The sequence below is a fragment of the Rutilus rutilus genome (assembly GCF_951802725.1).
Source record: "Rutilus rutilus genome assembly, chromosome: 7".
NCBI classification, from domain to species: Eukaryota; Metazoa; Chordata; class Actinopteri; order Cypriniformes; family Leuciscidae; genus Rutilus; species Rutilus rutilus.
The window spans coordinates 2,774,879-2,800,942 of NC_140221.1; positions in this window are offsets into that span (position 1 = coordinate 2,774,879).

Genomic DNA, 26,064 nt, shown 5'->3' on the forward strand with positions numbered 1-26,064 from the left:
ACATTCTGTGTGTACATTCTGCGTGTGCATTCTGTGTGTACTTCTGAGTGTGCGTTCTGTGTGTACTTCTGAGTGTGCGTTCTGTGTGTCCTTCTGAGTGTGCGTTCTGTGTGTACTTCTGAGTGTGCGTTCTGTGTGTACTTCTGAGTGTGCATTCTGAGTGTGCATTCTGTGTGTTCTTCTGAGTGTGCATTCTGTGTGTGCATTCTGTGTGTACTTCTGAGTGTGCGTTCTGTGTGTACTTCTGAGTGTGCGTTCTGTGTGTTCTTCTGAGTGTGCGTTCTGTGTGTTCTTCTGAGTGTGCGTTCTGTGTGTTCTTCTGAGTGTGCGTTCTGTGTGTCCTTCTGAGTGTGCGTTCTGTGTGTTCTTCTGAGTGTGCGTTCTGTGTGTACTTCTGAGTGTGCGTTCTGTGTGTCCTTCTGAGTGTGCGTTCTGTGTGTCCTTCTGAGTGTGCGTTCTGTGTGTCCTTCTGAGTGTGCGTTCTGTGTGTTCTTCTGAGTGTGCGTTCTGTGTGTCCTTCTGAGTGTGCGTTCTGTGTGTTCTTCTGAGTGTGCGTTCTGTGTGTTCTTCTGAGTGTGCATTCTGTGTGTACTTCTGAGTGTGCGTTCTGTGTGTTCTTCTGAGTGTGCGTTCTGTGTGTTCTTCTGAGTGTGCGTTCTGTGTGTTCTTCTGAGTGTGCGTTCTGTGTGTTCTTCTGAGTGTGCATTCTGTGTGTTCTTCTGAGTGTGCGTTCTGTGTGTACTTCTGAGTGTGCATTCTGTGTGTTCTTCTGAGTGTGCGTTCTGTGTGTTCTTCTGAGTGTGCATTCTGTGTGTTCTTCTGAGTGTGCGTTCTGTGTGTTCTTCTGAGTGTGCATTCTGTGTGTTCTTCTGAGTGTGCGTTCTTACATGTCTCTTGTTCTAAAGCATCATTCAGAGAGTCTCTCAGTATCCTGCAGTATTCAGCCACCTTCAGGCGCTCCATTAAAAACACTCACTAATGTTACAAGCACCTGCGGTCACAATACACAAACAAAAGATAAAATACTGCCCAAGGATGTGTGTATGTTTTAAGTGTTTTATAATCCAATCCCCCTTGTGAAAAACAAATGTGCTTAATTGTATTGAATGTGCACATGTAGTGTACTTTAAATCTTAAATTCCCCCTAGTCAATCATTTTAGACCTTAAAACTCATCTGTGATCACCAAAATGACATATTTAAACGTTTTTACCTTGAAAACAATTATTCATGCCTTAAAATAGCTTGAATGTAACTCGACACCCTTGCCTCATTTAGTATACGTGGTTCTATGAATATGCAAATGAGCCCCGCCTCCACTCACTCACACACTCAGAGATCCACTGGTTGATGATCACACGTTGATCTGATTGGTTACAAGGTAGTTTGTGACGTCAGAAACACCAGCGATTTCAAAGCGTGTTTTTGAGACTGTCTTTGGTTCACTGCAGTTTTAAGGAGGAAATACTCAGCAATGCTGTTGACTTATGAATTTACACATGGTTTGTCTTAAAGCATATTAAAATGGCCCCACATCATCACATAGCCTTCACCATACCTAGAGATTGGCATGGTTTTATTTCAGTTAGCCTAATAGCTGGATTGATTTGCATTGAGAGATGATCTTATGGAAAGTACTCCATGCCAATCTCTAGGTATGGTGAAGGCTGTGTGATGATGTGGGGCTATTTTAATTCCAAAGGCCAAGGGAACTTTATCAGGATGCATAGTATCCTGGATCCATGAAGTAACTGGCCTTTAAAAATAAAAATCTGCCTGCCTCTATGGGAATTTAACATAGGGGTGTCCAGACTTATGCACCCTGTATTTTAAGGAAGAACATTTATTTATTTACGATACATTATTCATTCACAAAGAAAATTGGTGTCCTTAAAGGTTGGATTTTTCCAAATTTTTTTAATTAAGGCATTAAGTTCAATTTCCAAAAGATGATTTTTTTATTCCTCTTTTTAGTCAACTTTAGCATGGGTGTCTAAACTTATGCATAGCACTGTATAAACAACATTAAAAGCTGGACTTTCACCACAGGGGGACTTTAAAAGTATATTTTTAAAAACTGTGCTTCCAGATAATATAATATTAATGAAATAAAAGGCCACTTAAGTGCGCTTAAAGAGAATGCATGACTATGTTTCTTAACACACTTAAATATTCTGTTTGCAGTAATGTCAAAGTAAAAGTTCATTTTAAATCATTTTGAATAATCTTTTGGTTTCCCCTGTTTTGATGGATTGACTAGCATAATAAAGCATATGTAAAGTATAATTTTACCTGCAATGTGTTATTCTATATTACAATTAAATATATTTTAAATGTACAAAACTGTAACTTCATCATTACAAATGTGTGATTTGAATATATATTTAAATACATGATATACAGTTTCAAAAGAAATAACATTGAAGTATATTTTAGTTTACCATAAATGCTTGTCAGTAAATTCTGAAGTACATTTTACCAAAGATCAATAAATAAAAACCAATAAATATAATCATAAGCATCTTCAGTTTGTTCATCAGTTTGTCTGCTAATAGATGGCATCAGGTTCCAACCCACAAAAAAAGACAGAACCAGCCAAAAGTTGGAAAGCAACATGGTTTCATAAGCTTCATAACTTAATGATTCGCTAAACTGACAGGAGGAGCAGAGAGAACATGACCTTGTGTTACATTTCATTGCCAAGGAATTTCAAAGCCTGAAATCTGATTTCCTCGTAAAGACACGTAACGGGTGATATAACCACATTCCCTCAGGAACACTATTCTTTTCCCTGCATCACTGCATCGTTTCTCAGGAAGGAGTCACACCAGATCCGATTAGTGTTAACTGGCATCGCTCTTGTGAAAAAGTATAGTGCACTTTACTGTAATTCAATAAATTACAAGTATATAAACTGTACTTGTATAGATAATATAATATTAATTCAATAAAAGGCCACTTAATAGGGAAACACTTATGTCTCTTAACACTTCAGTGCACTTTTAAAATGTGAACTTTGTAATAATGTCAAGTTACTTTACATTTCATTTTAATAATTGTTTTAAAATTAATGCTGTGCTTTAAAGAAGCACACTTATTTTGATGTGTCGACTAACATACTAAAGCACATGTAAAGTACTTGACATGACATGTCATTTAACATTACGTTTAAAGCTTATACATTTTAAATGTACTTAATTGCAACTTCATCATTACCAAATGTGTAATTACCAATATATGTAAATACATGACAGTTTCAATAGCAATGGCATCAACGCATATTTTAGTTTACCATAAACGCTTGTCAGTATTCTTTATTTTTCAAAGACAGAGAAGAAATTATGAAATTACATATAAAAATGTGCTTAAGTGAGTCAAAAAGCACTCTAAAGTTCAGCTAATTGCAATTAGCATGCAGTTAAGTATTTGAAAACATTCAGTGTGCACTTACAGGTATGTTATTTCCGTATCAAGCACTCGTTTTAAAAGTATGTTAAAGTGTACTTATTTTTCACGAGGGTGATTAATAAGATCACCTGAACAGCTGGTCCTTCGTGTCGCTGTTAAAGTGATGGAGAATCTGTGATGCTGAAGTTACAATGGACAGTCTAAGCCGTCGCAGTTTTGGACTTCCTTCATTTTATTATTTTAACTTCTCATTGGATGCCATCCATCTTGAAAGATGCAGATAGCAGAAGATTGACGCACGAATGGAAGCTCAGGAAGGTCAAAATACGTGCGGAGAAGCACATAATATAATATTAGCAATCATTCGCATTAGATTTCCCAAGAGGACCATTAAGTCAGTAGAGCATCTTAACAACAAAATTTGTTCTGGAGTACGTAATTTCCTCTGATGCAAAACGTCGTTAGTTATTGTGTGTATTAATGGGGAGTGAGATTTGAGAGCTGCAGTGGATGGGAAGCTTAACAAAATGAGTAACTTTAATATTTGCAATGCATGAATGTTACATCACTCTTCCCAAGCAAGGAAAGTCTTGATTAACTTGTTTGCGGAACATCCAAATATTTTTTTTAATTTCAAAAGATCATATTGGGATGATGGATCTCACACCCCAGAGAAACTGAATGCTTTAGGGTATCGGTTCTCGACTCCCAGAGATCAAATGTTCTGTCCTCATTTAGCCTGCAAGTGACGCAAGTGATTTGTGCAACACAGACATGTCTATTGATTAAAAGACAACACCTGAAACTTGCAGAGAGGAAGAGGAGTGAACAGCTACATGATACACTATTCACTCTAAAACATCTTGGGTTATTTCTACCCAAATCCCGTGTTGAGCATTTTGGGTAATTATTTTTTCAGTGTGTGGGTAGTTTTTGTGTTACCCAGATCCTGGGTCAGACGTAACAACTCAGTGTTTGGGTAGTTTTTGTGTTACCCAGGTCCTGGGTCAGACGTAACAACCCAGTGTTTGAGTAGTTTTTGTGTTACCCAGGTCCTGGGTCAGACGTAACAACCCAGTGTTTGAGTAGTTTTTGTGTTACCCAGATCCTGGGTCAGATGTAACAACCCAGTGTTTGGGTAGTTTTTGAGTTACCCAGATCCCGGGTCAGACGTAACAACCCAGTGTTTGAGTAGTTTTTGTGTTACCCAGGTCCCGGGTCAGACGTAACAACCCAGTGTTTGGGTAGTTTTTGAGTTACCCAGATCCCGGGTCAGACGTAACAACCCAGTGTTTGGGTAACAACCCAGTGTTTGGGTAGTTTTTGAGTTACCCAGATCCCGGGTCAGACGTAACAACCCAGTGTTTGAGTAGTTTTTGTGTTACCCAGGTCCCGGGTCAGACGTAACAACCCAGTGTTTGAGTAGTTTTTGAGTTACCCAGGTCCTGGGTCAGACGTAACAACCCAGTGTTTGAGTAGTTTTTGTGTTACCCAGGTCCTGGGTCAGACGTAACAACCCAGTGTTTGAGTAGTTTTTGTGTTGCCCAGGTCCTGGGTCAGACGTAACAACCCAGTGTTTGGGTAGTTTTTGAGTTACCCAGATCCCGGGTCAGACGTAACAACCCAGTGTTTGGGTAGTTTTTGAGTTACCCAGATCCCAGGTCAGACGTAACAACCCAGTGTTTGGGTAGTTTTTGAGTTACCCAGATCCCGGGTCAGACGTAACAACCCAGTGTTTGGGTAGTTTTTGTGTTACCCAGGTCCCGGGTCAGACGTAACAACCCAGTGTTTGAGTAGTTTTTGTGTTACCCAGGTCCCGGGTCAGACGTAACAACCCAGGGTTTGAGTAGTTTTTGTGTTACCCAGGTCCCGGGTCAGACGTAACAACCCAGTGTTTGGGTAGTTTTTGTGTTACCCAGATCCCGGGTCAGACGTAACAACCCAGTGTTTGGGTAGTTTTTGAGTTACCCAGATCCCGGGTCAGACGTAACAACCCAGTGTTTGGGTAGTTTTTGAGTTACCCAGATCCCGGGTCAGACGTAACAACCCAGTGTTTGGGTAGTTTTTGAGTTACCCAGATCCCGGGTCAGACGTAACAACCCAGTGTTTGGGTAGTTTTTGAGTTACCCAGATCCCGGGTCAGACGTAACAACTCAGTGTTTGGGTAGTTTTTGTGTTACCCAAGTCCTGGGTCAGACGTAACAACCCAGTGTTTGAGTAGTTTTTGTGTTACCCAAGTCCTGGGTCAGACGTAACAACCCAGTGTTTGGGTAGTTTTTGAGTTACCCAGATCCCGGGTCAGACGTAACAACCCAGTGTTTGGGTAGTTTTTGAGTTACCCAGATCCCGGGTCAGACGTAACAACTCAGTGTTTGGGTAGTTTTTGTGTTACCCAAGTCCTGGGTCAGACGTAACAACCCAGTGTTTGAGTAGTTTTTGTGTTACCCAGGTCCTGGGTCAGACGTAACAACCCAGTGTTTGGGTAGTTTTTGTGTTACCCAGATCCTGGGTCAGACGTAACAACCCAGTGTTTGAGTAGTTTTTGTGTTACCCAGGTCCTGGGTCAGACGTAACAACCCAGTGTTTGGGTAGTTTTTGAGTTACCCAGATCCCGGGTCAGACGTAACAACCCAGTGTTTGGGTAACAACCCAGTGTTTGGGTAGTTTTTGAGTTACCCAGATCCCGGGTCAGACGTAACAACCCAGTGTTTGGGTAGTTTTTGAGTTACCCAGATCCCGGGTCAGACGTAACAACCCAGGGGTTGAGTTATTTTTCGCTGGCATTTTGCGACTTCTTCAGTAGAGAGCAGTGCAAATTGGCAAATCGTGCAAATCGTCAAATTGGTGCATTTCTTCGGTAAAATACAGGTTTGTGTACATTTTATTTTATCTATAAATTAGTTATTTATTTATTAAATAAATTAGTTATTGTGCTGTATATTATTTAATTTTATGCAAAGCAACATACAGGGGCGTGATGTGAGTCACCTAAATGAGTGTTGCGTCGGTCTTGTTATATGCCTTGTATAAAATGTTATGATTTTATTAAAAAAGATACACTGTAAGAAAAATCTGTAGAAATTACAGTATTACTGGCAGCTACTTGCCAGTAACTTACTGTAGATTTACTGTGTTATTTACAGTAAATAACATAAATTTAAATCTACAGTAAGTTACTGGCAAACAGCTGCATAACTACAGCAAATTTTTTACAGTGTACAGAATATAAATACTTAGGATGTTAAAATATGTCCTCAGAGCTGTTCACTGTTTGTTTATGGGCAGGTTATGGAGTCAGTCACAGCATATTTCGTCTACGAGTGAAACGCAGGACGGCGGTCTGAAGTTCGAAGTTCCTCCACTGAACACGACACAAGCTTCGGCACGAGATCCAGTGCCGTTACAGTAGAAACGGGACAACAGAGACTGGTCCATTACACTTCAATTACTTCTAAATGTTTACATTTTACTTCTAATATTTGTTAAACGAGCTTAAATGTAGGCAATATGTATAAATATGATTGAAAAGAATGTTTTATCATGCAAACCAGTGGTTGTGTCGAGTATTTTTTATTTTATTTTAAAGTTTAGAGGATTTAAGTTAACTCATAAACATGAATTCTTGTATGTAAAAAAGTATATATATATATAAAAAAAAAAAAAAAGTTATAGCTAGTATTATAGTAAAAATGAATCAACCCATTATGCTGGGTTAAATAAACAACTCCATTTGCTGTGTAAAATTAACTCAACATGTGTTCTGTCCTATATTTACCCAGCCCTTGGGTTAAAAACAACGTAAATTGGGTTGTGTTTTTAGAGTGTAAAACACCCAGTGTTTTTAGAGTGTAAAACACCCAGTGTTTTTAGAGTGTAACAATAATTGTTTCCACAAAATCTGTTTTTTATATTATATTAATTGTGGAAGAAGCATCCGGATGGACATGCACACACGTTCTTAAGCTTCTTTGAGCCAGTAATCACGGTGTGAATCCAGAATATCGCGCGCTGTGCAGAGGTCACAGAGAGATCTTTGGAAAAACGCCATCTCTCAATTGGATTTACAGAAAGACGTGAGCGGAGCTCAATTCTCCTGCGAATGTGCGTCATACCAGAGTCACAGTGAATTTATATTTGCAGATAAATTAGGAATATGTTCTACTTCCACATAACGCCTGAAACTAATTGTGCTCGTTCTTTTGGCCTGAAACAGAGATGTTCAGAGATGCACAAACCTCTTCTACATTAAAAATGTCTGTTTAAACTCCCTATTTGTATGCAAAAACATGACCAACAACTCACAAAAGAACTATAAAATGTTTTGTCTTGTTTTAACTGCATCGGGTGTAATGTTTGGAAGTGTTTTTGCAGCTACTACAATGCAACAGAGTAAACTTGAGCATTAAAAATAAATACACAGCCTTCTGTTGCAGAACCACCGACTGTCCAATGCTCTCAACACATCTCACAATAGATGTGGAAGCAGTGGATAGGCAACATTCTTGTTTACTTCCATGCATTTATGGTGAAATTGCTATTTTTCATGTTCATTAATCCATAGCAGCCTTTGCTCTGCATGGTTTCTAACAGAAGGAGCCTCAGCTTGCGCTCGAGAGAGCCATAAAGCGTGCACACATGCTGTTTGAGCATCTCAGAATTGTTAACTGGTGCATACAGTTTTTCATGTCTGAGGCTATAAAAAAATCATACAGTCATTTCTTGAAGTGTGTGAGTACTCACTGATAGTACCTGTGCTTGGATAATTTAGTACCTGAGGTTCGTACCACCGCTTTTGAGAGTCTTTAACTTCAATCTAAGGCAATGGGTGATTCGGGGCTTGTTGTGATAAGTGCTCGATGTGAGCAATTTCCCGGATTTAACACCGGCAGCTTGTTTAACGTTTGACTGTGATCATACTGAGTATGTTTGTTTGACTAGTGCAACAGTGCTTATACACTTTTTCAGCAAATAATATTTTCCTGTAGGGATTTTCGAAAGTCTTCATTAAAGAGTTTCAAGCTACGAACCAAACAAACCAGCAACGAGCTGAAAACACAACATTACAAACTGTGATTTGAAGCAAAAATCTGACAGTTTTTCACCAGGAATTCTTCTGTTAAAAACTATTGTTTAGGAAATAAGTTGAAATAGTGCAGGCTTATAGCTTTAACAACCTCGACAGAGTAGGTCTTAAAGTTATCGTTATAAAGTTATGTCTTTAAAGGGATACTTCAGCATTTAGCATTTGTATCAGTAGAAAACCTGTAGTATTTTCAAAATACCGTGCTTCCCTCCCTCATATCCCCCTGAGACGAGAGATTTATGTATTTTTCGTCTGGACAAAATCCTCAGATGACTCAAAAATCGTCATTTTGCGTCATCGGAGGATTTTTTGGCCAGAGGCGAGAGACTACAGCCAGTAGTAGGAGCTCGTCCCGCATGTGTTCAACCCGCCCATAGAGGGATCTCACTCACAGAATGTACACATAGTGTCAGCCATCTTTTTTGGAAGGTAAGCTAACGGGTTCTTATTCTGTGGAGAAAGCTGAGTAGTAGGGGTTACCATCCTCTTTTTCCAGGACATGTCCGGCCGTCGAGATCGTCCAAAATGTCCGGGATTCGGCTTTTGCTTTCTGCGGTCGCCATTCATTGTTTACATGCACACCTTTTGTTTCAATCTAACTGAATTCACTCCGATTGGTGAATCTGAATGTAGTGTTTACATGAACGCTAAACAAGTGATCGGTTGATGTGCGTTTTAGCATTGCTAAGAAGATTCCCGCTCCACCGTGAGAGATACGAGACCGGTGCGTCTCACAGGTGTCGCTCATTGGTAATCACGCCACTGGCCTCGCGCCGTTCTCGCGTCGCCTCGCCTCGCATCGTTCTCCCAACAGCGCCCCTCAGCCTCGTCCTGCTCGCCACAATAAACATAATGAATGGCGACTGTAGAACGCAAAAGCCGAATCCCGGACATTTTGGGCGATCTCGAAATCCCGGGCAGACTCGTCACGGAGACTCACGATAAAACGGCATCTTTTCAGTTTCGAGTCAACTAGTAGCTGCCCTCTGTAACCGGTGGGCGTGGCTTGGGAGTGTCCTCGTAGGGCAGCGAAGTAAGTGCATTCTGGGAGTTGTTGTCTTTCATCCACAAGAGCCAAAAATATTTTTTGGGGCTTTTCTCAGTCTAGAAGGCTCCAAATTCAAAAATAATTTCACATTTCTACTACATAAATGACCCAATTTAAATACACATTCATCTTTCCAGAGGTGAAGTATCCCTTTAAGTTAGCACTAAAAATCAATTCCACTATGGAGAAACCGATTGTTTTTTTTCTTTTTTTTTACTTCAGGAACCCGACTGTTGCAGTCTATAGTGCAGTTCATCACACTTCTAACTAGAATAAAACATACACAATAGCAAAATTAAGCTAACTACATTAAGTTACATGAAGCAAAACCAGAAAACTCCCTAATCCGCATGTTTTTCAAAAAAATATTAGCTAACACTTCATTTCGGTGGTCCACTTTAGACATTCTACTGACTATAAGTAACTTTGCAACTACATGTCAACTTATTCTACTAACCTGAACCCTAACTTAAAAAAAAAAAAAAACCTAACCTTAAAAAGTTACTTATAGTTAGTAGAATGTCTAAAGTGGAACATTGAAGTGTAACCAAATATTATAGTTAATGTTATTATCATACCATGTAATTTCCCTGAAAACACCCCGAATTAAAATTTTATATGTCATCATTATATATTTCTGTTTAGACTCTTCTTAGTTCTTTTGTCTTCAGGTGTGGAAAAAAACAACAACAAATACAAGCCAGTATAACTTACTTTAAGTGCACCTTTACTGAGTGACCTTTAAATCAAATGAACTTTAACTCCAAACCTATAGTAAGCAATCCACAGAACCTGTATAAAGTATCAAAAGTTGATGTTAGTTAAGTTTCCCCTAAATTGTCAACTTGACACTAGCATATAGATAATGTTAAAGCTACGAATTGTTCCCAACCCAGTTTATGGGACAGATCACACCTTCAGACACTTTCACTTCTAAAATCGTATCACTCTTCCTCCCCTGTCACATAATCCAATTCTTGGGGTAATAATAGCACAGGAAAAAAAGTACAATGAGGGGATGGGGCTCTTGCAATATTTATACAGACACGTTATGCAACCGTCTGACGTCGGACCAGAGGCCAGAGATTGAGTCTGCATTCCTAGCGAGTCGAACTCCTGTGGAGAGAGGCCTGGGTGAAGAATGTCAAACTAACATTATTTTTCTCCAGCAAGGCCAGGGCTCAAGTGTGAGGTTACTAGGTTAGCGTGGCGAATCAAGAATCTCATGATGACAACTTATAATATAAGGTGGAAAACTACTGGGCTTGGTCACTCATGCATTACTGATGAGATACTGTCTCTGACCACTTCTGAAAGTGTTTGCACCCCAAACCACATGAGAGTTTGAGAAGAGTAAAGCTTGAGAGGAATTCATTTGCACACAAAGCGTTATGAAAAATGCTTACTTAGACTTTGCAGTGTGTCTGTTCTCAGATCAGTGCATCTGGCACTGCTCCACCTTTTAATATGAGCTTCTCTGTGTCGCAGCTGACAGCTTTGTGGACACCAGAGTTTTAATCTCATCTTGTGGTCTTTCTGATCTCATCCACACTTTGCTATCTGTCCATTTTCCACTTTACAATCTAATGAAGGCAAAAACACCACGAATGAAACTGCATAACCATTATATTTTATATGGTTTTGTTTGAAGCGATCATATGTAAAACAATATATTGTTTATATTTGCAAGTTTATGAAAACAACCTACATACAAAAATCCTGCGTGCATATACAGTATGTATTTCTTAGTCATTTTTAATATGCTTTTGAAATGCAGGAGCCCAGAGCGTATGGAGAATCCTTCAGTGTTGCATCCATTTGAAGGAATTAAATGTGTGAAAGGTGGAAAGTAAATTATAAATTTAATAAATAATAAATTTTCGCCATGAAAATTCTTCAGAATATTGCAGTATTTATTATAAATGATTTATCGGAGCACATCATTATTTTTTGCAGCTCATCTCTTCTCTGATGATGTGGGCGGGGCAACCTGTCAATCACATGAGATCCACCAATAGCAAACCACAACCATCTCAACAGCTCTGTCACGTTCACTTCATAATCTCCCTTTCTGTCGAAGCGGGATGTTTATCCTCGCTTGGTTCAGATTATGATTTTTCTTTTTTAAAGAGGGACCCAATTGGGTGGGTGATTTATTTTAATGCTTTCTGTGAGATTATTTTGATCCACAGATGGATTTGATATCCTTCACAGGGATTTTAGCTCTAAATATAGACTGAAATTTCAAAACACTATAAAAGGATTGAAGACTTGTATATTTTGCAGTTCAGGGTCAGTCACGCACGCCACTTTATGATTTTAGCAAAGTGGGGTAAAGCGGTTAAAAACAGCCATCTCGACTGATCGTGACATGCATCTCAATTATCGATTGCATTAAAAATGAAATCGCAAGACTTCAGTATTTATATTACTGTAATATTGTTGCCATGTTTTTCTTGTTGCAATTATTGTAATGGATATATTGTTTTCCCCTCAAAACAATATTTAATTTCCACGCAATTATTTATTTAGTCATGTAAAAATCATGACTACTGTACATTATCCCTTCTGTTCATCTTGTTTTAAAGTCCTCCTGTGGTGAAAATCCAGCTTTTAATGTTGTTTATATTTCTTATATGTCTATGTGGTGTTTTTAATCTGCTTTAAGACAAACCATGTGTAAATTCATAAGTCGACACCATTGCTGAGTATTTTCTCCTTAAAACTGCAGTGAACCAAAGACAGTCTCAAAAACACGCTTTGTGTTTCTGACGTCACAAACTACTAGGGTTGTCACTTACTTTACCGAAAATCGATCGGACCAACCAACACAAGTTTCGAAAACGAAAATAGGGAATCAATTCACGAAACTTCACGCCAATAAATCATCAGGAATATTGCTGACGTGTGCGCATCTCAAGCGTCCTCTTTACGTTCGTCCTAATGCCTGTTAGTTGTCCGTGGATTTGCCTGTATTTGGCGTTTAAAATGGAAACGTCTTTAGACATGGAAAATCGATTTTACAATCGATTCAATGAACACTTATATGTCAAAAATCAAACAGGATTTTTTCACAAAAGTGACAGCCCTACAAACTACCTTGTAACCAATCAGATCAACGTGTGATCGTCAACGAGTGGATCTCTGAGCTGAGTGAGTGAGTGGAGGCGGGGCTCATTTGCATATTCATAGAACCACGTATACTAAATGAGGCAAGGGTTCAGTTACATTCAAGATACATTCAAGATTTAAGGCATGACGAATTTCTTTCAAGGAATTTTTTTTTTTTAAATGTCATTTTGGTGATGAGTTTTAAGGGATACAATTATTGACTACGTGGACTTTAACATTCATCTTAGCTAAAAGCTGCTTGCTAAGAACTGTTATATTTCAAGAGAGCTAAAGAAATATATCAACTGAATATTTTGTGTCCAATGATTTACTTATGTGGCAAATAGCTAGTAATAAGCAGCATTATGTGCAATCACTTGGTTGATTAATGTCTGCTTCACGTCATGGTCTTAATTTGCAGACACCGCCTCCATTTTCCGTTACATACATTCAACTTGATTTAACATATTTTACCATTTTAAATCCATTCCCCAACCCCTTGTTTGATATTCATTTCACCCCATCATGCCTGAGTCTGAGACACAACACTGCTTGACATTGAAAGGACACAAATGGACTGAAGAAATGAGAGCAGAGACTTTGTGCTCCATCTCTCACAGGCTTCACTTTCAACCTCAAAAACAAGCTCACCAGTGGGAGATAAAAATAGGCGGTGGGCATTGTGACTGCTCTGAGGCTGAGCTTTATTTAGATGTAAGTAGGGCAGATTCAGATCTTAGAAAGATAAATGAAGGTGTGCTGCATCACACAGGTTATCTGCCGCGAGTTATTCATCTTCTCTCATTTAACAGGTGGAGGGGCATCAATGTCTCGCTCGAGTTCAAAGGGGCTCACGTTTATTTTAAGATCAGCTTTCCAGTTCAAACACGTCTTTGACTAGACAGTTCTTTGCACTGATCTGTGCTATTATTTGTGAAATTTACTCACCCTCAAGCCATCCTAGGTGTGTTTGACTTTCTTCTTTCAGTCGAACACAATCGGAGTTATGTTATAAAATATCCTGGCTCTTCCAAGCTTTATCATGGGAGTGAATGGTAGATTTTGAAGCCCCAAAACACGCATCCATCCATCATAAAAGTAATCCATTGGGTTAATAAAGGCCTTCTGAAGCGAAATGGTGTGTTTTTGTAAGACAAATATCCATATTTATAACTTTATAAACCATAATCACTGGCTTCCGGTAACGGCCGTACACGAGTCGAGTTCCGGCAGAAGAGTGACCTCTGACCTCGGCAACAAACTCAAGCTCCTCCCACATTTCTCTTTAAAAAAAATCGTTTTAGACTTCTAATTTGTGACCGGTGTTTTATTTTTCTCTATTCTCTGCACTTCAGCATTCATCAATATGTCATGCATTGGGTCAGAGGTCACTCGTCATGCGTGGGGTCAGAGCTCACCCGTCATGCGTCAGGTCAGAGGTCACTCGTCATGCGTCGGGTCAGAGGTCACTCGTCATGCGTCGGGTCAGAGGTCACCCGTCATGCGTCGGGTCAGAGGTCACTCATCATGCATCGGGTCAGAGGTCACCCGTCATGCATCAGGTCAGTGGTCACTCTTCAGCCAGAACTTGACTCGTGTACGGCCGTTACTGGAAGCCAGTGATTATAGTTTATAAAGTTATAAATATTCTTCCAAAAACGCATGTCTTCGCTTCAGAAGGCCTTTACTAACCCCTGGAGCCATGTGGATTACTTTTACGATGGATGGATCGTAAAAGTCAAAAAGGCATTCAAATCTAAGTTAATGAAAATTTGGGGCTGAAAATGTGCTTTATTATTGTCACAATAGGTATAGGTAGGTATAATAGGCTTAATTTTTTTATTCCTATGGTTTTGGCATGAAACTTGATCTAGACGTGCGAAATTAAACATACTCATTGCTTTTTAAAAATGGATTTATATTCTCATCTTCATTTCAAAGCTGGTCTGACTGGTATTTTTCTCCACTGTACAGTGTAGTGTCACTCCCATTCAAGTTTCTCATGACATTGTATATCTACAGTAAATACATATTGCACGGGGGAAATATTGATATTACTTGCTATAGATATCATGGAACATGTTACTCATAATCCATATGTATGATACACAAAACCATATGTGATAGGGCTTCTATTTTTAGCACCATGTTAGCCTTGTGGGTTAATTATAGTCTGGTTTCGAGATGGCCAGTCTTCACAGATACATGTACAGAATACTAAATGATTGTGATGAGTCATTCCACTGCAGATCCTCACCGTTTCGCTGACCGACGGCAGAGACTGGGTGTGTGGATAGAGAACTCATAGACAATATGTTATGCAGATGGGATGGAATTAACAAAACAAACAAAAAACCTTTGCTAGCCTTTTGTTTTGAACGAGTCACAGGTTGCATTAAAAGACAGCAGATTACTGGTGCGTGGAAAGTTCATATTAATGAGTTGGTAAGTCGTCATTTCAACATCAGGTGCGTTCAAGTCACTTTTCGTCTGAGCAAGACGGTGGTGGACCTTCTCTTAACTCTTAAATATGTTGCCAGCCAGCACCAGCATTTTTGATCAATTTCACAGTAACACTTTATTTCAATGGTCCAGTTTTGACATTCTACTAAGTAACTTTGCAACTACATGTCAACTAACTCTCATTGCAAAGTTACTTATAGTCGGTAGAATGTCTGTTGAAAAGCATCAAAATAAAGTGTTATTAAGCAGACAGTCTACTACTCTAAAGAGAGTTAGTTGACATGTACTTGCAAAGTTACTTATAGTTAGTAGAATATCTAAAGTGGACTATCGAAATAAAGTGTAACCAAAAGAACAGAGCCTCTGAATTTAAGCTATAAATATATGTATATTGTATCTTCATGCATTCTTTTTTTTTTTTTTTTTTATCAACACTTGAATGTGGGTAAGGTAAGTTAAAAAAAAAAAACACAATACTGAACTAAAAGCATTTTTGTCAAAGACTACGTCCGTATTCAGAACGATGATCAGAACATAGACCGAGTCCACCAACACCCACATAGCTAGAGTCATTTCCCTCTTCATGGGTTTGACATTTCATTTGGTAACATTAGGCACTAGGCAGTGTTTGGTGATCACGAAAGGGAAGACGCAGATATTTCCCTGCAGTTTGGCCTCTCATTTACACGAAAACCCTGTTTTTATCACGGAAAACGATTATTTCTAAAAACTCCGGCCAAAGTGGAGATTTCTAATAACGCCGGTTATGTGTTGCCGTGTCAACTGGGAGAAACGGGGTTTTAGGTTCTCAAACGTCACATTATGCGCCAGAAAATGCTTAACGTCATGTGAGCGCCCTAGGAAGTCGCTTGTGTTGTTCGTTGTTGTCGATTCTGAGGATTCTGATTGGCTTGCATGGCTTTATCCTTCTCCCTACACTGCCACCCATAGGTTTGGCATAGTTATGATGGCGCTCGACGGCGTATTTATGCGGGTTTATGTAAATGACAACTTTTTGAAAACGATGTTGTGTGCACAATGTTATTATTGAAAAGGGAGGGAGGGAGGGGGGGGGGGGGGGTATTCATTTCTCTAAATACCCGGCTATGTGTAAATGTGGCCTCAGAGGTCTGCTGTCCTGCAAAGTTTATTTCCAGCCGGATTCAGCACAACTGTCTGTGATTTTCAAGCGACTTCATTTGCTGGCTCAGGTGTGTTTGATTAGGGTTGAAGACCTCTACGCTACCATACTTTTGCTTCTATCCGCTCCCGCTCCTATCCCTGGAAAACAGGGATCGCCGGAATAACTCGTCAATGGCGAGGAAGCATTGTGTTACAAATGATGGAAAAACTTGTCAATGGTGGGGAAAGGGTTAATATTCAGTAATAGCTATTACTAATTTGACTGCACTGACACTATTGAATGAGAAGAAAAATGTAGCTGAATTGAGCTGGATGATGAGATCACTGATTTCTGCATTATTGCTGATTTGACTTCTTTTCATAATTGATGAATTTTGTTATTGAAGTGAACTGAATCAACATTGAACTGACTCAAAGTGAATAAATGAGTATTGTCGTCTGTAGAGCTAGCTTATGGATAAATTGAACTCATTTCATAACTGATCAACGTTACACTGTTATTAAACTTAACTGAATCAACATTAAACTTCTTAGAGAACTCGCTGTTTGCAGATAAACAGTATTTGTATTTTGCAATGGATTATGGGAGCTTTTTACAGCAAAGTCATGAAAAAAATTACTTTTGGGATGGCCATCGCTGAAATTGGGATTCCTCAGAGCTAATGCAGGGGTATTAGAAATATAGCTCTTAAATGTTGCAAAATCCTGGTCATTTAATAGATTGCATGAAGGAAATTATTTGTCAAGTGTCAACAGTGAGCAACTGTAGTTAACTGTATAGTATTACCCATGTCAAGTAGACATAAAAATAGACGTAATTATTATTGAAATTACTGATTTATCTTAAATCCAGGACAGTAAACCGGTCAGCACTGTTTTTAAAAGTGAATGAGGCACTGAAAAATATGAACTAAAAATAAGGCTGAATCCCTTATCTGGGTTGGTGTTACTCAGAAGTGCACGCTTTAATAACAGGCACGTGTGCAATAGGCCTTTAATCTAGAGCGAGACCCAAACAGATGAGACCAAAAGATGACCGTATACGCCACAGTTAAATAAAAGCAGCATTAGCACTAGTAAACATTATTTTGAATCAAAAAGTACTACCCATGTTTCAATTTTTGAAATCTGGTATTGTTTAAGTTAACAATCAGAAACCAAGGAAAGAGAATCAATCAAACAGTGCATTGGTGGTGTTTATCTCATTTATTTCCTGTGGGTTTGACTCATTCTACAATCTGCGAGATTACTGGAAATGCCTCCGTCACACAAAAGCAAACTTACTCATCTTCCATGACGTGTAAATCCTATGAAGTAAATGGAGGGTTTTAATATCTGAACTGGTAGCCACGAGAGCAGTGAATGGACTGCCAATATGGCCATTAGATGGAATCACAAGCCGGGTTTTAATGGGATAAATCCCTGAATATGTCCATTGGTGGTTAGCTTTATACATTGAATACTTCATGTGCAGGTTTTGAAATGAACTTTTTCACTCATTTTAATGTCTGAAATCCACACTCATTTGAAAATGGGCAAACTATGCATCAACAAGTAACAACACTGCTCTTTTGGTATGATTTATCAAAATTATGAGAAAACATTGTAAAACTTACTCATCTACAGTGGGTACGGAAAGTATTCAGACCCCCTTAAATTTTTCACTCTTTGTTATATTGCAGCCATTTGCTAAAATCATTTAAGTTCTTTTTTTTCCTCATTATTGTACACACAGCACCCCATATTGACAGAAAAACACAGAATTGTTGACATTTTTGCACATTTATTAAAAAAGAAAAACTGAAATATCACATGGTCCTAAGTATTCAGACCCTTTGCTGTGACACACATATATTTAACTCAGGTGCTGTCCATTTCTTCTGATCATCCTTGAGATGGTTCTACACCTTCATTTGAGTCCAGCTGTGTTTGATTATACTGATTGGACTTGATTAGGAAAGCCACACACCTGTCTATAAGACCTTACAGCTCACAAGTGCATGTCAGAGCAAATGAGAATCATGAGGTCAAAGGAACTGCCTGAAGAGCTCAGAGACAGAATTGTGGCAAGGCACAGATCTGGCCAAGGTTACAAAAAAAATTCTGCTGCACTTAAGGTTCCTAAGAGCACAGTGGCCTCCATAATCCTTAAATGGAAGACGTTTGGGACGACCAGAACCCTTCCTAGAGCTGGCCGTCCGGCCAAACTGAGCTATCGGGGAGAAGAGCCTTGGTGAGAGAGGTAAAGAAGAACCCAAAGATCACTGTGGCTGAGCTCCAGAGATGCAGTCGGGAGATGGGAGAAAGTTGTAGTAAGTCAACCATCACTGCAGCCATCCACCCGTCTGGGCTTTATGGCAGAGTGGCCCGACGGAAGCCTCTCCTCAGTGCAAGACACATGAAAGCACACCTGAAGGACTCCAAGATGGTGATAAATAAGATTCTCTGGTCTGATGAGACCAAGATAGAACTTTTTGGCCTTAATTCTAAGCGGTATGTGTGGAGAAAACCAGGCACTGCTCATCACCTGTCCAATACAGTCTCAACAGTGAAGCATGGTGGTGGCAGCATCATGCTGTGGGGGTGTTTTTCAGCTGCAGGGACAGGACGACTGGTTGCAATCGAGGGAAAGATGAATGCGGCCAAATATAGGGATATCCTGGACGAAAACCTTCTCCAGAGTGCTCTGGACCTCAGACTGGGCCGAAGGTTCACCTTCCAACAAGACAATGACCCTAAGCACACAGCTAAAATAACGAAGGAGTGGCTTCACAACAACTCCATGACTGTTCTTGAATGGCCCAGCCAGAGCCCTGACTTAAACCCAATTGAGCATCTCTGGAGAGACCTGAAAATGGCTGTCCACCAACGTTTACCATCCAACCTGACAGAACTGGAGAGGATCTGCAAGGAGGAATGGCAGAGGATACCCAAATCCAGGTGTGAAAAACTTGTTGCATCTTTCCCAAAAAGACTCATGGCTGTATTAGATCAAAAGGGTGCTTCTACTAAATACTGAGCAAAGGCTCTGAATACTTAGGACCATGTGATATTTCAGTTTTTCTTTTTTAATAAATGTGCAAAAATGTCAACAATTCTGTGTTTTTCTGTCAATATGGGGTGCTGTGTGTACAATAATGAGGAAAAAAAAAGAACTTAAATGACAAAGAGTGAAAAATTTAAGGGGTTTTGAATACTTTCCGTACCCACTGTATAAATACTGGTGTGTGGTAAGAAAAGCTGAACATGTTTTTCTGGATGAGAAATGAAACAAAGGAGCTCATTTTGGCCTCTGTTTCTGCAGACAAGCATCCACAGGGACACGCTAGACGACTGGTCATGAATGAGGGGCTAATTTTAGCTCTGACGTATCCGATGGTTAGCTGGATCTAAATGACCACAGCACAAGACGGCTCACATGGATCTCCAGGGATTGAGTCGTTATAATGGGATGGCTGAAAGGAAAAGGGCACGCTGGTCTAAGAACAGAGCTAATAGATTCACCTGGACACTGGATAAAACAAGTAGAGTAGAAAAAGAAAAAAAACGACTTAAAGAGACAAAAAACGACTCATGTGATTCTTCACAGCGGAGAAAGACAAATATATATCTCACATATGCAGTGTAGGAAAAGCTGATTCGTCAAACTGATTATTTCAAATACTTAAACTGAAAAAGTGTAAAGCGGAGTCACTTGTAGTAAAGTTAATACTTGTTCTAAACTATCACTTCTGCTCGTACTATATTTTGTTTTAATGTTTTAATTGTTCATTAAAGAAATAACAAAAAAATTGTAATTAAAAAAGTGACTTACACTGCTTGAAGGAGATCCCATCTAATATAGCTTTACAGTAGTACTATAGTTAAATTTTTTTTATCAAAGTATCATATTAATATGACTGTTAATGAACTTTATACAGTTTTTTAACCAAATTGAATTAACACTGAACTGACTTAAGCTGAACAATGACTTTAGAGCTTTTCCCCGTTTATCACTGTAAAGCTGCTTTGTATTGTATAAAGCGCTATAGAAATGAAGGTGACTTGACTTGACTGTTTCATTATAAATATGGTGATTATCTCTAAGTTTTATTAATTAATGAAATCGACCATTTGAATCCAACCATGTCATGTCAACAAATGCTTATTATCATGTCAATTATTTTGCTTTTAGCTCCAACAGCAGAGGTGCTTTTCACCCCAAATACTTGCATATTCTTCAGTTATTGAAAAACTGTTGATTTAAAGACTTTAAAGACCTTTGTCTCAAAATATATTTGGTAATTTTACAGAATCAATATTGCTTTGCCTCCCGTGATCACGTCAAGGATCAGAAAATTGTCCACGTGCATAGTGAGAAACAGGTGTTTAGGAAAGTGCTGCAGTGAGTTTCTTTCTCATTTGTTACCATGGTTTCTCCCTGTTTCGTTATTTCGCAGTGTATTTAAGCCCTCTGTTCTTTTATTCCTTTGTTCAGCATTCAAGTTAATGGCATATGCTGTAGTGGTCTATCATTAGATGTGTTTATTAAAGTTTCTTGGTTATTCGATCATTCTGCGTCACACATCTCTTTTGGAAAAGCTACCCCATGAAACATTGTAAATTCATGTGTATTTGATTGCTTTTAAGCTTTCGTTAACGAGAAGCCTTTTTTTTTAGTTGGCCCTATCAGACTTTGATAACACTTTATTTTGATGGTCCCTTTTGAACCTTCTGTTGACTACAAGTAACATGTCAACTAACTCTAACCCTATACCTGTCTACTAATACTCTAATGAGAGTTAGTAGACATGTAGGTGTAACGTTACTTGAAGTCAACAGAATGTGTTAAAGGGTCCATCAAAATAAAGTGAAACCCATACAGTTAAAGCACCACGGTTATAAGCAGTAATCAGACTGAAAAAGATCCCTAAGGCTCTAAAAACAAACAAACAAGCAAACAAACAAAAACAGCACGGTGCAGATTACACAGGAAGACATAAAGACCGGCAGAGCAATACTTAAGATCTTTAGTCCTCTCTCTCGCCTTGGCTTTGATTGTATGTAGCTTCACCATTTGCTTTTTCACACAGGGGCACTTGCTGTTATAACTTTTATGCATTCTTACATTTTGGCAAGGATTTGATGACACATCAGTTTAAAAAGTGAATCAGACTGGGGCAAAACTTTTTAATATCATGTGGGGTTATTTCCCCTCACAGATTACGAAACCGATTATGTAGAAACTGCTAATTATCATCTGACTCAACAACAAATGTTGTTCCAGGGTCCGGAACTCATTGCATGCATGTCTCCAGAGGCGCGATACCTCAGAAACCCTATCCTGTAGGGACTCTAGTGAATGAATCCGAAAGCGCCGCTTCATTTTTTCTCGGTAATGGAAGTTTACTTCCTAGGGCTGTTGGTTACTGACCCATTTCCTTATTATGCAAGTCTCTCCTTGTGTGGAAGTGACATCCAAATAACCTCATATTCCCCAGCTTCATCTCTGCAGTCGGAGCCTTGGGATTATACTTATGAAATAGGACTCACTTTATATTGGATATCTTTAGCTTCATGTTGTTTGTTCATTTACCTGCATGTAATTGCATCTGTGGTGTAGTTACACTGTTGACCCTTTATAATATCATAGGCTACTTATTTAATATTGTTTAATAACAGTGACACAATGTTGCTCAAATTACTTAAATGAAATAAACATAGTTCAAAGTTCACAAGCAAGTTAATGACACAATTAAATAGCCTCATTGTCATCATTAGGGTGCTTTAAAACAACTACATTTACCTTTCTGGTAGATGTAGTACATCTGCTGTTTACACAAGCAACAGATTCAGTGTTTTTTTTTGTGTGTGTGTGTTTTTTTTACTGTTAAAATCACCATGAAATCAAATGGAATATTGCAGTATTTATTTCTTTTTTAATCCATGTGCCCTCATAATCTTTAATCAAACAATACATTTGTCAAGTGAAGCGAAGTGACGTTCAACACACTGTACAAAATGTACCTATAAATTTACAGTAAAATACTGGCAGCTGCAGGTTCCAGCCATTTACCGTAATTTTAAACATTTTTTTTCTTCTTCCAGTTTACAGCTGTTTACCGCAATTCAACAGTATCTGTTATTAATTTGACAGCTTTACTGTAATTTCACGGTAGAGTACTGGAAGCTATGGTTCTAGCCATTTACCATAATTTAAACACCCGTGTTTTCCAGTTTACAGCTGTTTACCATAATTCAACAGTGTCTGTTGTTAATTTTACAGCTTTACTGTAATTTCACAGTAGAGTACTGGAAGCTGTGGTTCTAGCCATTTACCGTAATTTAAACACTGTTTTTTTTCCAGTTTACAACTGTTTACCATAATTCAACAGTGTCTGTTGTTAATTTTACAGCTTTACTGTAATTTCACAGTAGAGTACTGGAAGCTGTGGTTCTAGCCATTTACCGTAATTCTACCATTTTAGTACCGGTTTTCATTTTACAGCTATACTGTAATTTCACAGTAGAGTACTGGAAGCTGTGGTTCTAGCCATTTACCGTAATTCTACCATTTTAATACAGTTTTTCATTTTACAGCTATACTGTAATTTCACAGTAGAGTACTGGAAGCTATGGTTCTAGCCATTTACCGTAATTCTACCATTTTAGTACCGGTTTTCATTTTACAGCTATACTGTAATTTCACAGTAGAGTACTGGAAGCTGTGGTTCTAGCCATTTACCGTAATTTAAACACTGTTTTTTTTCCAGTTTACAACTGTTTACCATAATTCAACAGTGTCTGTTGTTAATTTTACAGCTTTACTGTAATTTCACAGTAGAGTACTGGAAGCTGTGGTTCTAGCCATTTACCGTAATTCTACCATTTTAGTACCGGTTTTCATTTTACAGCTATACTGTAATTTCACAGTAGAGTACTGGAAGCTGTGGTTCTAGCCATTTACCGTAATTCTACCATTTTAATACAGTTTTTCATTTTACAGCTATACTGTAATTTCACAGTAGAGTACTGGAAGCTGTGGTTCTAGCCATTTACCGTAATTCTACCATTTTAGTACCGGTTTTCATTTTACAGCTATACTGTAATTTCACAGTAGAGTACTGGAAGCTGTGGTTCTAGCCATTTACCGTAATTCTACCATTTTAATACAGTTTTTCATTTTACAGCTTTACTGTAATTTCACAGTAGAGTACTGGAAGCTATGGTTCTAGCCATTTACCGCAATTCTACCATTTTAATACCGGTTTTCATTTTACAGCTATACTGTAATTTCACAGTAAAGTACTTTCAGCAATGGTTACACATATGCTGTGCTCAGACAGTAGAGATCAGTGAACACTGTCAATCGCAGGGGAAGAAGAAGGACGCCACTTTATATCACATTGCAGTTTTTGCGTTCTTTGAACGTGAAAAGGTCAAAACTCACAATCAAGCATACACCTGTTTACAACATATTTCACCATGCTTTATTTACCTTGAAAACAAGAAGAAGATGCATTTTAGGGCTGGTCTTGATGTTTTACAAATCTCTTCCATATGTCGGTATTCATGAAGATAAAATGAATCAAGAATGATCTTTTCCTATTTTTTGTTTCCCATTCACCATAATATAATACTTACTGAGTTATTGACTGAATAATAACATTTTAACTTTTTCCCACACAGAGAAAATAAGCAGTGAAAAGTCAATAAAAAGATGCGTTTCACAGAATATTTAATGCACAGAGGGGGTATAAATGTAATCGCACGGAAATAACAATTGTCCAAGTTATTTGTGTATTTAATCAACGTTATGCCACAAATGCTGTTGATTGAGTCATCTTTCATTTTTCTTTATAAATGGAATGAATGGAGACTTACTCTCATGGTGATGGTCTTTGGACCGCAGCTGAGAAATATGATACAGTATTATGTAAAGAATGTTTTCCTGATTCGAGGAAATCATAGGTAATGCTGTGAGCTCACAGGAAGGAAATAATATTTGCATTTTGCGGTTCGTGTTTCCTGGAGGGAGCGTCTGGCTTGGGACTCTGGAGATATTGGTCATCAGATGCTGTGTTTTCTGTTCTCTGCAGATGAGCACCTCTCATGAGACCAGCATTACACAACACACACATGCATTCACGCATTTAGAGCTTAGACTTATACTGTTTTTTATAGAAACATTTTTACAAATGCAGTTAACCCTTTCCCTATCAGTGCTTCCTAAAGAATATAATAATATTATATATATATAAAAAAAAAAACATTTAAACAAAAAGTTGAGAAAATTGCATTTTTTACTTCAGAGCGATTATCAAAACATAGATGAAGACAGATTGTTTGATGATCATGTTAGCTTACATGTGTGGATGCAGTCCTCTATCTTGGATTCAGAGATTCTGAACTATTTCAGAAGATGCGTAATATCGCCCCCTATCGCATAACAGGGAAAACACAGATTTCAGTTAAAACTTGTTAATGGCAGGGAAAGGGTTAACAAATAATAATAATAATAATAATGCATTACATTTATATAGCGCTTTTCTAGGTCCTCAAAGCGCTTTTACATATGTAAGGGGGACTCTCGTCAACCACCACCAATGTGCAGCATCCACCTGGATGATGCCACGGCAGCCATATTGGAAAATCATTAACACACACCCTAAACCTACCGCTAAAAGTAAAAAAAAAAAATAAACAAACTGCATATTATAAATTGAGTCCTTTGGGAATGTCCCCAAATGAAGATTTTGTCAAATGTAGTTTTAGAAAAAAAATGATCACCCAAATATAGCTAAATATGCACAAACACAACACTGATTAAACTGAAGACTTTTCTTAAACTGTATGTAAGCTCAGTGGTGTTTGGTGGACTTATAAGGAAGCAAATCCCTGAAGGTTTTGTTCTTTTAGAACAATTGTGTTCCCTGTGTTGAACAGGGTGAAAAATCAGCCATTTCAACACAGTTCTGTCTGCAAGCAGTGTCATTATAAAAAAAATGTGTATACCAAATCAGTAGTTTATGAACATTTATGAATAACTGTACCTAAATGAGTAAAAGTTGTATTACATTTGTCATCTATCATTTGTTGATGGGTCCACATTCACTGTTATAGAGATCACTCTGTAATAGGAGGAATGAGAGACACATCTTGTCTTTTGTTATTTGGGGGAAAAAAGATTCACAATTTCAGTCACAATTTAGTGACGACTGATAGGCAGGAATGCACTTTAAATCTCAGTGCAATAGAACAGGTGATTTCACTGCAACAGCACTAAGCTTGTGGAGTGGTTTTAATGCTACATATTTAGAGTTTGAAACTGGACAAAACAATCTTCAGATATCTTCTTTTGTGTTTTTGCAGAAGAAAGTAAATCATGACTGTTGAGAGTGACAAATGCAATATTTCATTTTAATTTAAATCATTTCACATTTATTTGTATACAAGTTGTTTCAAAGCAGCTTTGCATGCAGAAAATGCAGTTGTGCTAAAAAACACAATTGGTTGCATGTTTTTTTTGTTTTTTTTTACAATAAATGTAATGATTGACTAATAGCTCAGACAAATTTCAGAGAGAATCTCACCAGCTAAAGGAACACGACAGTTTTTATAGAATAGGAGCATAGCAAAAATGACATGAAACATTAGGCCTACATAATTCCCCAACAATTTGATTGGTTCTTCATATGCAATCCCTTCTGTTACTAGGGAGGAGCAAATCTCAAATCATTAGAAAAATAGAAAAGGGTTAGAAGTTCATTTGATTACTCAATATGTCATGAAACTATTCTAGACAGTATATTTTTGATATTGTCTAGCCA